The sequence below is a fragment of the Microcebus murinus genome, chromosome 10 (genome assembly GCF_040939455.1).
Source record: "Microcebus murinus isolate Inina chromosome 10, M.murinus_Inina_mat1.0, whole genome shotgun sequence".
NCBI classification, from domain to species: Eukaryota; Metazoa; Chordata; class Mammalia; order Primates; family Cheirogaleidae; genus Microcebus; species Microcebus murinus.
Window position 1 is genome coordinate 76,700,244 of NC_134113.1, and position 13,125 is coordinate 76,713,368.

The following is a 13,125-nucleotide window of genomic DNA, read 5'->3' on the forward strand; positions in this document are numbered from 1 at the left end:
TGCATAAGACAGGCTTGCAAATGGGTTTGATAATTCAGCTTCCAGTTAGAACTGCACTTAGCAATCAAATATGGAGAGAGACCTTCAGAAGTGGTGGGGCTGAATCAACCTAACCATCTAGTGGGCTGTGGCCGATCATCTGTAGCCACATGCCACACCTGTATCAGGTACTAAAGAAGATTCAGTTCTTGCCCTCGAGGTCTTTAAAGTCCAGTACAATGGTTATACTTCCTTGTTATACTCCAGAGCTCTAGGACTCTGTGAAGGGAACCAGGGAGGGCCGTGGAAGCTTGCTGGGGGCATGAGAGGTGCTGGTAAGACAAGACTCCTTCCTTCCTGTACCAGCCCCATCAATCTCTGCTCTCTTAGTGTTGTTTTCCTTTCTGCATAAGGGTTTAATTTAAGATTTGTCTAAGAAGGCTGGGCGTGGTGGCTTACGCCTGTAATCCTAGCACTCTGGAAAGCCGAGGCAGGAGGATTTTGCTTGAGGTCAGGAGTTTGAGACCAGCCTGAGTGAGAATGAGACCTCATCTCTACTTAAAAAAAAAAAAGGAAACATTAGCTGGGCATGGTGGCGCATGCCTGTAGTCCCAGCTACTTGGGAGGCTGAGGCAGGAGGATCACTTGAGCCCAGGAGTCTGAGGTTACTATGAGCTGTGATGACATCACTGCACTCTAGTTAGGGCGACAGATTCTAGCTCTGTCTCAAAAAAAAAGAAAGAAAGAAAGAAAAAAGAAAAGGGAACCATAATGGATAAGATTCACATTTATACAGCTTTCACATGTGGGCACTCCAATCCATGTGATGCAGAGTGGCTAGGACTCCTGATGAAAACTCCAATCTTACTGGCTCAAAGGTCAGAAAGGGGTAAAATTCTTATATTATACACAAAGATATTTAATACTAATTTATGGCGGACTGTGATAAGTTAAGAAAATATAATGTAATCCATTAAAACCATAAAATAAAAAGATATAAGTAAAAAGCCAATTGAGTTGATGAAACTGAATATTAATAAAATCTCAATTTCATTAAATCCAAAAGATGGCAGTAATGGAGGAACAACGGATGGATGGGAGAAAGAAAAACCAAAAGCTAAGATGCTAGACTTAAACTAAACCATATAAATAATTATATTAAATATAAATGGAATAAATAAAAATGAGCCAGAATCGTCAGACTAGTTTTTAAAAAACCAAAAGAACTATATGCTGTTTATAGAGGTGTACTTGAAATATAAAGAAATATAAAAGTAAAAGGATGAAAAACAAGATATACCATGCACATAGTTAGCATAAGAAAGCAGGAGTAAGGGTTTGTTTTTTTTTTTAGGAATAGGTATTTTAATATAAGGGGAAAACTACTAATCAGTAAGTACTACTAGAAGGAAAGAGATATTTTATAATGATAAGAATTCATTAATAAGTCATAATAAGCACAAATGTTTTTGCAACTACTAACAGAGCTTCAAAATACATGAAGCAAAAACAAACAAAATTAAGGGAGAATTAAATTTAATCCACTTATATTTAACATAATTGTTGATATGGCTGGATTTAAGTCTACTGTCCTGACATTTTTTTACTATTTATCCCATCTATTATTAGTTCCTCCTTTTCAACCTTCTTTTAGATTAGTAGATGAGGTAGGAAAAAAACAAAAAACCAGTAATAGGCCAGGCGTGGTAGCACACACACTCTAGTCCCAACCACTTAGGAGGCTGAGGCAGAAGGATTGCATGAGCCCAGAAGTTGGAAGTAGCAGGATGACAGCACTGCTCCCTAAAAAACAAACAACCCCCCCCAAAAAAACCAGTAATACAGAAGATTTGAACAACATTATCAACCATCTTGACCTAATTCAATTTGTAGAACAAAACATCCAAATGCAGAAAATACATTCTTTTCAAGTCCACTTGTTATGTTATCTTCACCAGGATATGGCATGTATATGAGGGCACAAGGTAAGTTTCAATTAATTTCAAATGAGTTTTAATGAACTACACAGAAGAGCCACAACCTGAAGTGTTAAAGTACTAATACTAAGAATAGACCGTCCATATTTACTAAAATTCTGCCTTGCCCATGGCTTGAGCTATTTTAGAGGCAGCCTAATTTAGCAGGCATCTGTGTTGATAAAGCTATGTTAATTTTCATGGCTGGGTCAAAGTATTTTTAAAAATGAAAAGGCTATATAAAAAGCTTTCAGCTGCAGTAAGCTATGATAATGTCACTGCACTCCAGCCTGGATGACAGAGCAAGACCCTGTCTTAATAAATAAAAATAAAATAAAAAGGCTTCAGAAAACCCCACACTCTCTATGAAGAGTTTCCTATATCCTCAAAAACATTTCTGAGAGGAAGTTCCCTGGGCTTCCTCATGTAATTAATATAATGAAATATTATAATATGATGGAATAATACTCCACAGTAAAAAAGATTAAATAATACATGCAATATTATGTTGAGCAAAAGAAGCCACACACAAAAGACTATGTACCATATGATTCCTTTTATAAGAAATTCATGAACAGGCAACCTATGATGGAAAGTAGAACAATAATTACTTGCAGGAAAGGGTGAATGAATGAAGGAGACACTGTGGAAACTTCTGTTCAACATCTTGATTGGGGTATTGTTTACACAAATCTATACATTTGTACGAACTCATCAAACTAAGCAATGGTCTTTAAAACTTGTCAGGCATTAAGAATCCCAATGTCAATCCCATCTAAATTCTTTAACTAGGAAAGAACCACGAGTTGCTGGCTAAATGTTGAAAGCGTAAAATTCATTCAAAGTCTGTTTAATCAGGAATTCCCTTAAAACATACGTATTATTAGCAATGTTCAGTTTCTGGGGCAGATGCTATTGGTGCCCCATGCATATTTTCAGGCATGCCAGCCCAACTTTTAACTGTCCAAGGTATCAAGGAGCCCTCTGCCATTGCACGTGGTGGTCTGGAAATGCCAGGGAATGAACATCCCTGGGAGCGGTCATCAACTTTAAATACCCCAGCACATTTTCTCCTGATTCATGTAATCTACACTGGTTCCCAGAATCACCCAGAAGATTAAGCTCCACTCAAGAGTAGTCACTTGTTTGATAATGCATCATTTATCAGTCTTTCTTTCTTTTACTCCCCAACATTTCTCTAACACTTTCCTAGAATTACTTTTCAAATAAATCTTTTGTACTTGAAAAATGAGGAATGAAGACTGATTGTTAGAAATCAGATATAAAATCACATTCAAAAAATGAACCAAATACATAGATGGATGGATATGGGTAGCGCACACATGGACCTATGATGACGATATGTCAGAAATCAAGGCTGGGGAATAATCTGTATCTAGGTACCTGAGGTCTGAAGTAACAGGCTCAGAACATCCAGGTGGCCTTTTTGTCCTCATTCTTTGCTTATCCAGAAAGCTGATTGACTTCTGGATTCTAAATGGCTAATGAACACTTGCTGCAGGACAAGATGCCAAGAAATATAACTACCAAAACAAAGGAGTAGAGCTTGGGTTCTAAGTCACAATTCAAAGGGAGGACACCCCCTGACTCCCTTATTTGTTGGGTGACATGCACAGTGAAGTGAAGCTCTGTTTGCAGGAGTCCTCAGTCTCGTGGTTTCCCGTTCCAATGGCTTACTAAAAATAAACTTAGGAAAGTCTTAGAAAAGTAATCTCCTGGGGATAACATTCATATAGTAAGGGACTTTAAAAAAAAAAAAAAAGAAAAGACCCAACAAAAGTATGTTCAGAGTTTATTTCCAGTTTGGTCAGGACCCATTTAGAGCGGATTTGAATAGGGTAAAATATCAGGGAAAAGTTCCAGCCATGGGTGTGGTGGCTGAAGCGTTGGCAGGACACCACAACTTTTTGCAAGGTTGCTGACTAACTGATGTTTTAGGTCAGGCTCAGCGCCCGGGCTCTCTGTGAGAAGAAAAGAGACGCTGTAAGAAAATTAGCAAGTTTGTTTGAAACTTTTGTAACAATAACATTTGCCCTAGCTTTCTCAACTCTCCTTGGGTAAAACGCTTCGGTTTGAAAGCGAGCTTTCAACTTCTTGCTCCAGACGGACACCACTCACTGAGATTGTAGAAGAAAGCCCTTCAGAGATTAATGAAGAAATCCCTTCAGAGAAAGAGAAAATGTTTATATATGTATTCGACGAGGCTGGTGGAACGCCATATTTGTCTGTGGCCGTTAGGAAACTATATTTTCACACAAATTACTCACACATTTCTCCCCAGTGTTTTTCCCCCACAGGATGCTGCCTAGTGAGGTTAATCAATGACATCATGATTTCTAATGCGTGTGGCAATACAACCGTAGCAAAAATAAATTGTCTTAAAAGCAGAAAGACCGAAAGGGAGTAGTAGCAGGGACTACTAAGACCGTGGATTTGGTACAGTAGCAACACCTGCGAGCTGGTCAGAAATGCCAATCTTTGGACTCCACCCTATACACCTTGTGAGTCAGAAACTCTTGGGGCCGGGCCAGCAATCTGTGTTTTCACAAGGCCTCCAGGTGGCTGTGAGGTGCCCTCAATCTCCATACAAACACACAAGAGGCCTGTCTCACCCCTACCTCCCAACCCTCCTCCACCCTCCCCCACCCCGTAAGAAGCCCCGCCCAGATGAGGTGGGAACTGGCTACCAAGGTAAATAAGGGCAGAATTCCTCTCCCCACGCCTTGGCTTCTTACTTTTGATCCAAAAATAACAGATTTGAAGAAGCAATTCAGGTCCTAACTCGAAAAATCTCTCCCTTTAAAACCTCAACTACTAAGTCAGTCCTCATATCTGCTATCTATTTTGAGATTCTTACCTACAATCCCCCTTGTTTCTGGTTCTCTGCTATGTATCTGTCATCACTTCATTAGGCCAAACCCTCCTCACCTCCAATCTGCTCTAGCACCCCTACAAAATTAATTAGAATCACTTGGGAAGGGCAACATGGTAAGAAGTGAGGGTTGGGGTGGGGAAAGTGTTGAAAATAGAAAAGGCTGGGGGTGTTGGTAGCAGGGGTGACATCTAATGTTACAACACACACAATTTTTTTTTTTATTTTTTTTTTTTATAAGATGGAGTCTTGCTATGATTTGCCCAAACTGGCCTGGAACTCCCAGGCTTAAGTGATCCTCCCATGTAGCTGGGACTACAAATATGTGCCACCACACCCAGCTATACCACAAATATTAAAAATAGGTCAAACTGGCTGGGCATGGTGCCTCAAGCCTGTAATCCTAGCACTCTGGGAGCCCAAGGTGGGAGGATCCCTTGAGGTCAGGAGTTCGAAACTAACCTGAGCAAAAGTGAGACCCTGTTTTTACTAAAAATTGAAAAAATGAGCTGGGTGTGGTGGTGCACGCTATAGTCCCAGCTACTTGGGAGGCTGAGGCAGGAGGATCACTTGAGCCAAGGAGCTTGAGGTTGCTGTGAGCTAAGCTGATGCCACAGGCATTCCAGCCCAGGTGACAGAGTGAGATTCTGTCTCAAAAAAAAAAAAAAAGTCAAACTGTAAAATAAGCATATAGCATTCGATGATATGGAAATTTGAATTCTATGTATTTGATATTAAGAAATTATTCTTAATTTATTAATAATTCTATTAAAGTTATATTTTTGAGTCCTTATTTTTTAGAGATTAACAGCAAAATATTCATGGATGAAATGAGGTAACTGGAATTTGTTTTAAAATAAAATAGAAGGGAATAAAGATATTGATGAAACAAGGTTAGCCATAAATTGATCATTGTTGAAGATGAGTACCTTATATAATTATATCTACATTTTATATATTTGAAGTTTTCTATAATATATTTAAATTGTTTAATCCATATATTTAAACTACAGGATTTTCAAACACCTTTGACCATCATATGTTGTCTTATTTTTTTTTTTATTTTTTGGAGACAGAGTCTCGCTTTGTTGCCCAGGCTAGAGTGAGTACCATGGAGTCAGCCTAGCTCACAGCAACCTCAAACTCCTGGGCTCAAGCAATCCTCCTGCCTCAGCCTCCCGAGTAGCTGCCACCATGCCTAGCTAATTTTTTCTATATATATTAGTTGGCCAATTAATTTCTTTCTATTTTTATAGTAGAGACAGGGTCTCACTCTTGCTCAGGCTGGTTTTGAACTCCTGACCTCGAGCAATCCACCCACCTCAGCCTCCCAGAGTGCTAGGATTACAGACGTGAGCCACCGCGCCCGGCCCATATGTTGTCTTATTTTTTTTTTTTCTATCAATCTCAAGCATACTAAGGTTTCACCAAATATTTACAAACCAAATAACAAAATACTTCTTATTTTAACCACCCACACAAACACAAACACTCATTCTGAAAATGGGACAGCCTTTCTGTTCAGACAGAATTGTAAAGCAGAGCACAAAATAGAGAGTATTAATGACAGTGCATTAGTAAAAGTCACTTCTCTTGTTCGCTAAAATGAAATGCCACAAAATACAAAGAGGCCAAGCTGGGAAGTATTCAAATAAATGAAGCAGCAAGGGAAGATAGGATAAGGTAAAAGGAAATGAACCTTCCAGCTCTCTGCTATTAATATTTAGTTACAATAACCAGAATCGAGTTGATTAAAATGTTCATACAATAAGCCAAGATCCTTTACTTCTTGAGTAAAAGGATGTTGCTGCTATTAAAAAACTGATGTTACTGAATTCGATGATCTTGTGATAAGTTGAAAGAATGCCCCATTTCTCCATATCGCCTCTTGCTAGCGGTCATGATGACTACATGGAGAAGTCATGAATCTCTCTAAGGTCACTCTAAAAGTGAGATTTGAGTGCAAAACTCATGTTGTTTCTAAGTATACCTCTCACTCATTCAAGTAGGTATTTATGGAACAGCTAACACACCTTGGTTAGGATCACCAACCTTGACCTCTCTCATAAGCTTTAAGTGTGGTGGACACCAAATGCTTGCAGCATGATGCTCTGCCCCTGGGGCTCCTCAATCACACACACCTTGATGTCGTAACTATTCCAGATCCTGTATCCCTGTTTCAGCTAATGGTATCACCTTATTCCTAGCTGCATAAGCCAGAAACCTGTATCTCAACCTTAACTTTTTTTTTTTTTTTTTTTGAGACAAAGTCTCACTTTGTTGCCCTTGGCTAGAGTGCCGTGGCGCCAACCTTAACTTTTAAGATAAATTTGGATAAATGTGATCATTGCTATCAGCCTGGCTGTCCACAATCTTAGAAAGTGAAATTTCATGCTCTTCAAGATGTAGGTGAACAAAATTCATTGTGCTGCTTTAGAATGATGTTATTCCCAAGAGTTTGCAGATGTAGTTCCTAATATGGTGGAGGAATACTGGGGAGCTGTTTCAACTTGTGATTTTTCCACCCACTCTAACTCTAACCCCGCTCTTCCCCTTCTTTTTAGCTCTCAAAACCCTACAGACTCATCTGTCTCCTATTTTCCCACCCAGGCCCACCAGCTGGCCTATGCTGGCTGCTTGGCCAGCTGCCCAGAGGTAAGCAGTTCTGGGATATGTGCACCCCACGGAAGGCAGGAATGGGTAATACCTACTCAAAACTCTAAAGGGTAGGAAAAGAAGAACAAGTTCCTACATACAAGCATCCTCTAAAGGGATGTTTTATAAACCATGAGTCACAATCCCTAAGGTTAGAAAATAGAGAAACAGAATTTTCAAACTGACATCAGCATTTATTTTAATAAAATATAAAACAAAAGACTATTTCATAAGAAGTATTATTTTGTGACAATTTTGATTTGGCTATACACATGGACACCTAAGCAAACATTCATTGAAGACCTACCCTGTGCCAGGAGCTGATGATAGAACAATGAAAAGGACCAAGAAAAGCTAAGCTCTGGCTTAGGCGTGGTGGCTCACGTCTGTAATCCTAGCACTCTGGGAGGCCAAGGTGGGTGGATAGTTTGAGCTCAGGAGTTCGAGACCAGCCTGAGCAAGACTGAGAGCGCATCCCTACTAAAAAAAAAAAAAAAAAAACAGAAAGAAATTAGCTGGACAACTTAAAATACATATAAAGTATTAGCCCGGCATGGTGACGCATGCCTGTAGTCCCAGCTACTCGGGAGGCTGAGGCAGGAGGATTGCTTGAGCCCAGGAGATTGAGGTTGCTGTGAGCTAGGCTGATGCCACAGCACTCACTCTAGCCAGGGTAACAGAGTGAGACTCTGTCTCAAAAAAATAATAATAAAATTAAAAAAGCTAAGCTCTGCCATTGGGTGACTGACATTTCAGTGGTTTCAGAGTGTGTGTGTGCATCTGTGTGTGTATACACGCACATGCATGTGTTTTATATCATGATGTAAGAAAGTATACTTTATACTGGGTCAAAAACATTTTTAAAAACACTGCTCTACAGTAGTGCTGCTTAGAATGTGGTCTGTGGACTGGAGCTGGTCCACAAACTGTTACTGGTCTACTATGAGATAAGTATAGAAATTGGAGATAAGCATTTAGAAAATTTCATAGCAACTTGTCCTTGCTGTGATATCCAATTAGGTGATCATTTTGCTGGCAATGCAATTTTATTTTTTAATTGAATTTTACAAAATAGATCACTCTATTGTGGAAATATTAACACAAAACTGGTTCTTCCCCAGAGATGGTGTGGGCAGCACTGCTCCGCAAGATACGCTGGCCAGGCATCTTGGGAACAGGTGTATGTGATACTTTGATTGGCAACTGCAATCAGGGCTCTAAAGAAGGGGCAACTCATGGAGAAAACCCCAGCACCTGGGGAACAAGGTCCAGGTTTGTTCTTTTTCCACTCAGGTAAAATGATGAAAATAATTAAATGGCAAGTGGAAAACTGTTAGCACTGATCATGATGATGATGATGATGATGATGATGCACTGCTAGATTCACAAGAGGTGACACAAAAACCATTTCTGGTTGTATAAAATTAACATGAATTGCAGTCACATACTTCAAACTACTTGCATGTCTAATTACAATGCATCACAGCAGCAAAACAAGTATAATTTCTGGTCCACTGTATTTCAGTTATAGCAATAAAAGCTCAACATTTTGTGTTAAAATTTCATAGTTTGTCATTCATACAACCTGGTCGAAAACTCACTGTATTAATAAACTGGAGGAATCTTGCAAGCCTACCAAATTGATTGGGAAAAGTGGTAAAAACTGTTAGGGCTAGGCAACAGTTTTGTGGAGGAGTAAGTTTTCATAAATAATTTTTAAAACTACACAGTTTGTCTTATAGGTAATTTCCATTGGTTTCTATTTCAAGTGGGTGTTAGTAACACTCTTGGTCATATAGTAAGGGGAAGGCCAATGTTCTTTGTTCTTTTATAGCGTACGTGCTCCAGGCCAGAAGCATCAGTACCGATGCGTTTGCAGCTGTCAGAGAAGAAAAAATGAAAACCAGAGCCCTGAAATTATACAGCTGAAAGTACAAAATGTATTCTTAGCATCGTTATTTTCGATTAAAATATTAAAGGACATGTGGAAATTCTGTACAATTAATGAGTTCTGAATCAAGTGAATAATGGGTACTATAATGCTTTTCAACTTATGTACATTTTAGTTATGAACGGACAGCACTAATTGCTGCAGTTGGGGCTGGGCTTAAGGGAGGTGTCATGAGAATCAGTAAAGTAAGGCCAAAGATTATTCCCTAACCCAGGGGTTGTCGAACTATGACCTACGGGCCAAATGTGGCCCACTACCTATTTTCATAAAGTTGCAGTGGAACACAGTCATGCTACAGCAGCAGAGTTGGGTAAGTTATCACCCACAAAGCCTAAAATATAGGCCGGGTGCGGTGGCTCACGCCTGTAATCCCAGCTCTCTGGGCGGCCGAGGCAGGTGGATGGCTCAAGGTCAGGAGTTTGAAACCAGCCTGAGCGAGAGCGAGACCCCGTCTCTACTATAAATAGAAAGAAATTAATTGGCCAACTATATATATAGAAAAAATTAGCCGGGCATGGTGGCACATGCCTGTAGTCCCAGCTACTTGGGAGGCTGAGGCAGGAGGATCGCTTGAGCCCAGGAGTTTGAGGTTACTGTGAGCTAGGCTGACACCACAGCACTTACTCTTGCCTGGGCAACAAAGCGAGACTCTGTCTCCAAAAAAAAAAAGCCTAAAATATTTACTATCTGGCCCTTTGCAGAAAAAGTTTTCAGCCCCTTCCCTAACCTAGGGAACAAACAGTTTTGAGGAGGAGTAAGTTTTCGTAAATAATTGTAAAACCTGTAAACAGTTTGTCTGATAGGTAATTACTGCTGGTTTCTATTTCACTTGGGTGTTATCTCACCCCAGAGCTCCTAAAGGTACACAGACCAGACCCCTATCACTCACCATTTATTGAGACTCTATTATATATCAGGCACTATTTCTAAGTGATGAGGGCATAGCAGTGAAGAGAAAAGGAAAGAAAATAAAAGAAGGGAAAAAGGTAAAAAAAAAAAAAAGTTGTTACGCTGATGGAGCATACAGTCTAATGACAAGAAACCACAGAAAGTACCTTAAATATATAGCAGGTGAGAGGCTGATAAATGCTACAAGAAGAAGGATAAAGATAACATTAATTTATGATGGACCAGGCACTGTTTTAGGTGCTTTTCATATATTAATTCATTGAATCCTCACAAAAACCCCATTGGCACAATATCCCCACTTTATTGGTGATAAAACTGAGGCACAGACAGGGCACCAACTCACCAGCTAGGAAATGATGTGAAGCCAGACAGTCTGGCTCCAGAGCCCACGCTCTTAATTACACATTATGCCGGCTCTGTGTGCAGGAAGGGAATGGCAGGGAGTTACAATTTTTAATGTGATAATCGGGGAAGGCCCCACTGATGAAGTGGCATTGATCAAAGCCCGGAAAGCAGTGAGGGGAGAAAGTCACACGAATATCCAGGAAGAGGTTATTTCCAGGTAGAAATAGCTGCAAGTGCCAGGGCCCTGAGAAGGGAGAGCTTGATGTATTTGAGGTCAGTGGGCTGGGAGGCAGAGGATCGGGAGAGAACATGGTCCCAGAGACACAGAGGATGTGGTGGGAGTGGTAGAGCAGTGGACCTGGGGCCTCACGGGCCAGGGCAAGGCTTTGACTTCATTGACCGCTGAGTTGGGAAGCCACTGGAGGTGTTTCGAACCAAGGAATGACATGACCTGACTTCTGTTTTAAAAAGTATCACTCCTAAGAACACAATGCAGGGGGCAAGCAAAAGTAGAAACAAGTTAGAAAATCATGCAATAATTCCGATAAGAGGTGTCCTATGGGTGGCTCAGGGCAGGGTGGGAGCAGTGGAAGTGGTGATTGGACCCTATGTACGTGTGACTATAGATTTAGCAAATATATATATGCGATGCATGTTATTAGATATATTAACTGAGTTTAAAATGTATATTACTATCCCAGTAATGGAGGGTAAGATATATTATATATATAAATTAAGTTATAATTTACAGACAAATGCAGATATTTACTGGATACTTTGATACGCTCTGACAAATGCATACACCTAAGTAACAAACCCCCTAAGAAGATATCAACATTTTTATCACCCTGTGTTCATATTGATGTAAATGCTCACGGCATTTGATACAGAATTGGGAGAAAGGACAGCCTCAAGACTGGCCTAAGCCACAGAAGGATGGGGTGGCCATTTACCAAGGTGACTAACTGTCCACTCCCAACTCCAAGCATGACAAGCACATCCTTCATCCACCAAAAGAAGGGGCAAGAGGAAGTGTAATGGTACCCTCACGGCGTCATCACCCCACTGTTCTGACAACATGCCTGAATCTCGTACATAAAAACTGTATGTCATAGAAGAATACCAAAGGAAAATTCATGACCACATCATCAAGTACTCCCATAGCATTCTCTCTCTCACTCTCAATCTCTTTTACCACCAAGTACCATGAGGAATCATTAGCAATCTCTACTAAATGTTATTCTTGGCTAGGGAAAAGGTATGTCTCTGCCAGGTGGGCTCACTTAACTAGGTCTGTAAAAGGCTGTCACCATTAGACTGAGCTTTTTAAGGACAAAGGTCCCATGCCTACTAATGTCTGTACCAGGCTTACCACAGTGATCACTAAAGGCTTGATGAATAAATGAATAACTGTTTATATCCATCAACACAGAATTATTCATTAGCACCACACAAGCTTTGGAGAACTGCATAAAAAAGAATGGCACATTAATGGACTTGTTTGGCTCTTTTACATCTTAGATCATCAACCTAGACTTTGTTTTCATTTCAGTAAAAGTTCTGGCAACCCACAGCCTCCAAGAAAGAAGGAAAGGGGAGGTGGAGAAGAAAAGCAGAAAGAGTAAATATGCTGAATTGTCTTGACGGGAATTCGAAAGCTGGCTTCTACCATAGCGATATGCTGAGTGACTTGGCAGGATTACCAAATGACCAATACAATCACGATGTTCCATATTTTACTATATCTGGTAGGACCAGTGCTCCAAAGGGACATGGATAAGTTCATACATTTAATCATACACATGTACAGTCAGCCCTCCACATCCATGGGTTTCCTACCTGCTGATTCAACCAACTGTGGAATGAAAATATTCCCAAAAACAACCAATTAAAAATAAAAATACAATAATAAAAATGATACGAATTTTTAAAAATATAGTAACAACAGCTATTTACATAGCACTTACATTGTACTAGGTATTATAAGTAACATAGAGGTGATTTAAAGCATACAGGAGAACGTGCATGGGTTAGATGCAAATACTATGCCATTTATATAAGGAATGTGAACATCCGTGGATTTTGGTATCTGCAGGGAAGTCCTGGAACCAATCCCCACAGATACCAAGGGATGACTGTACTTTAGTCAAAGGGTATTTCTCATTTACCTACCACGTGCCAGAAACTGACCCAGGCACTGAGTAACTTCCATTCCACCTACCATCTCCAGTTCTGTATCTGCTTCCAATCAAGTCCGTCTCATGGACCTGGTTAAGGAAGCCCACCTGCCAGAGGTGTACCTTTTCCCCAGCTAAGGACAGCACATGACAACCCCAAACTTGAGTATTCTAAGTGATTGGGGCATACATTCTACTTAATGGGATGTTTGAGCATAGAAGCAAGGCTGCAAAATAATA

The 13,125-nt window shown here is 40.1% G+C and overlaps 1 protein-coding gene across 10 annotated transcripts in view; it reads right to left on the reverse strand.

The window, feature by feature from the left end:
• Positions 1-13,125, reverse strand: part of PPFIBP1 (PPFIB scaffold protein 1) — a 167,927-nt gene that overhangs the window by 61,378 nt on the left and 93,424 nt on the right. The gene's annotated exons all lie outside the window — the stretch shown is intronic.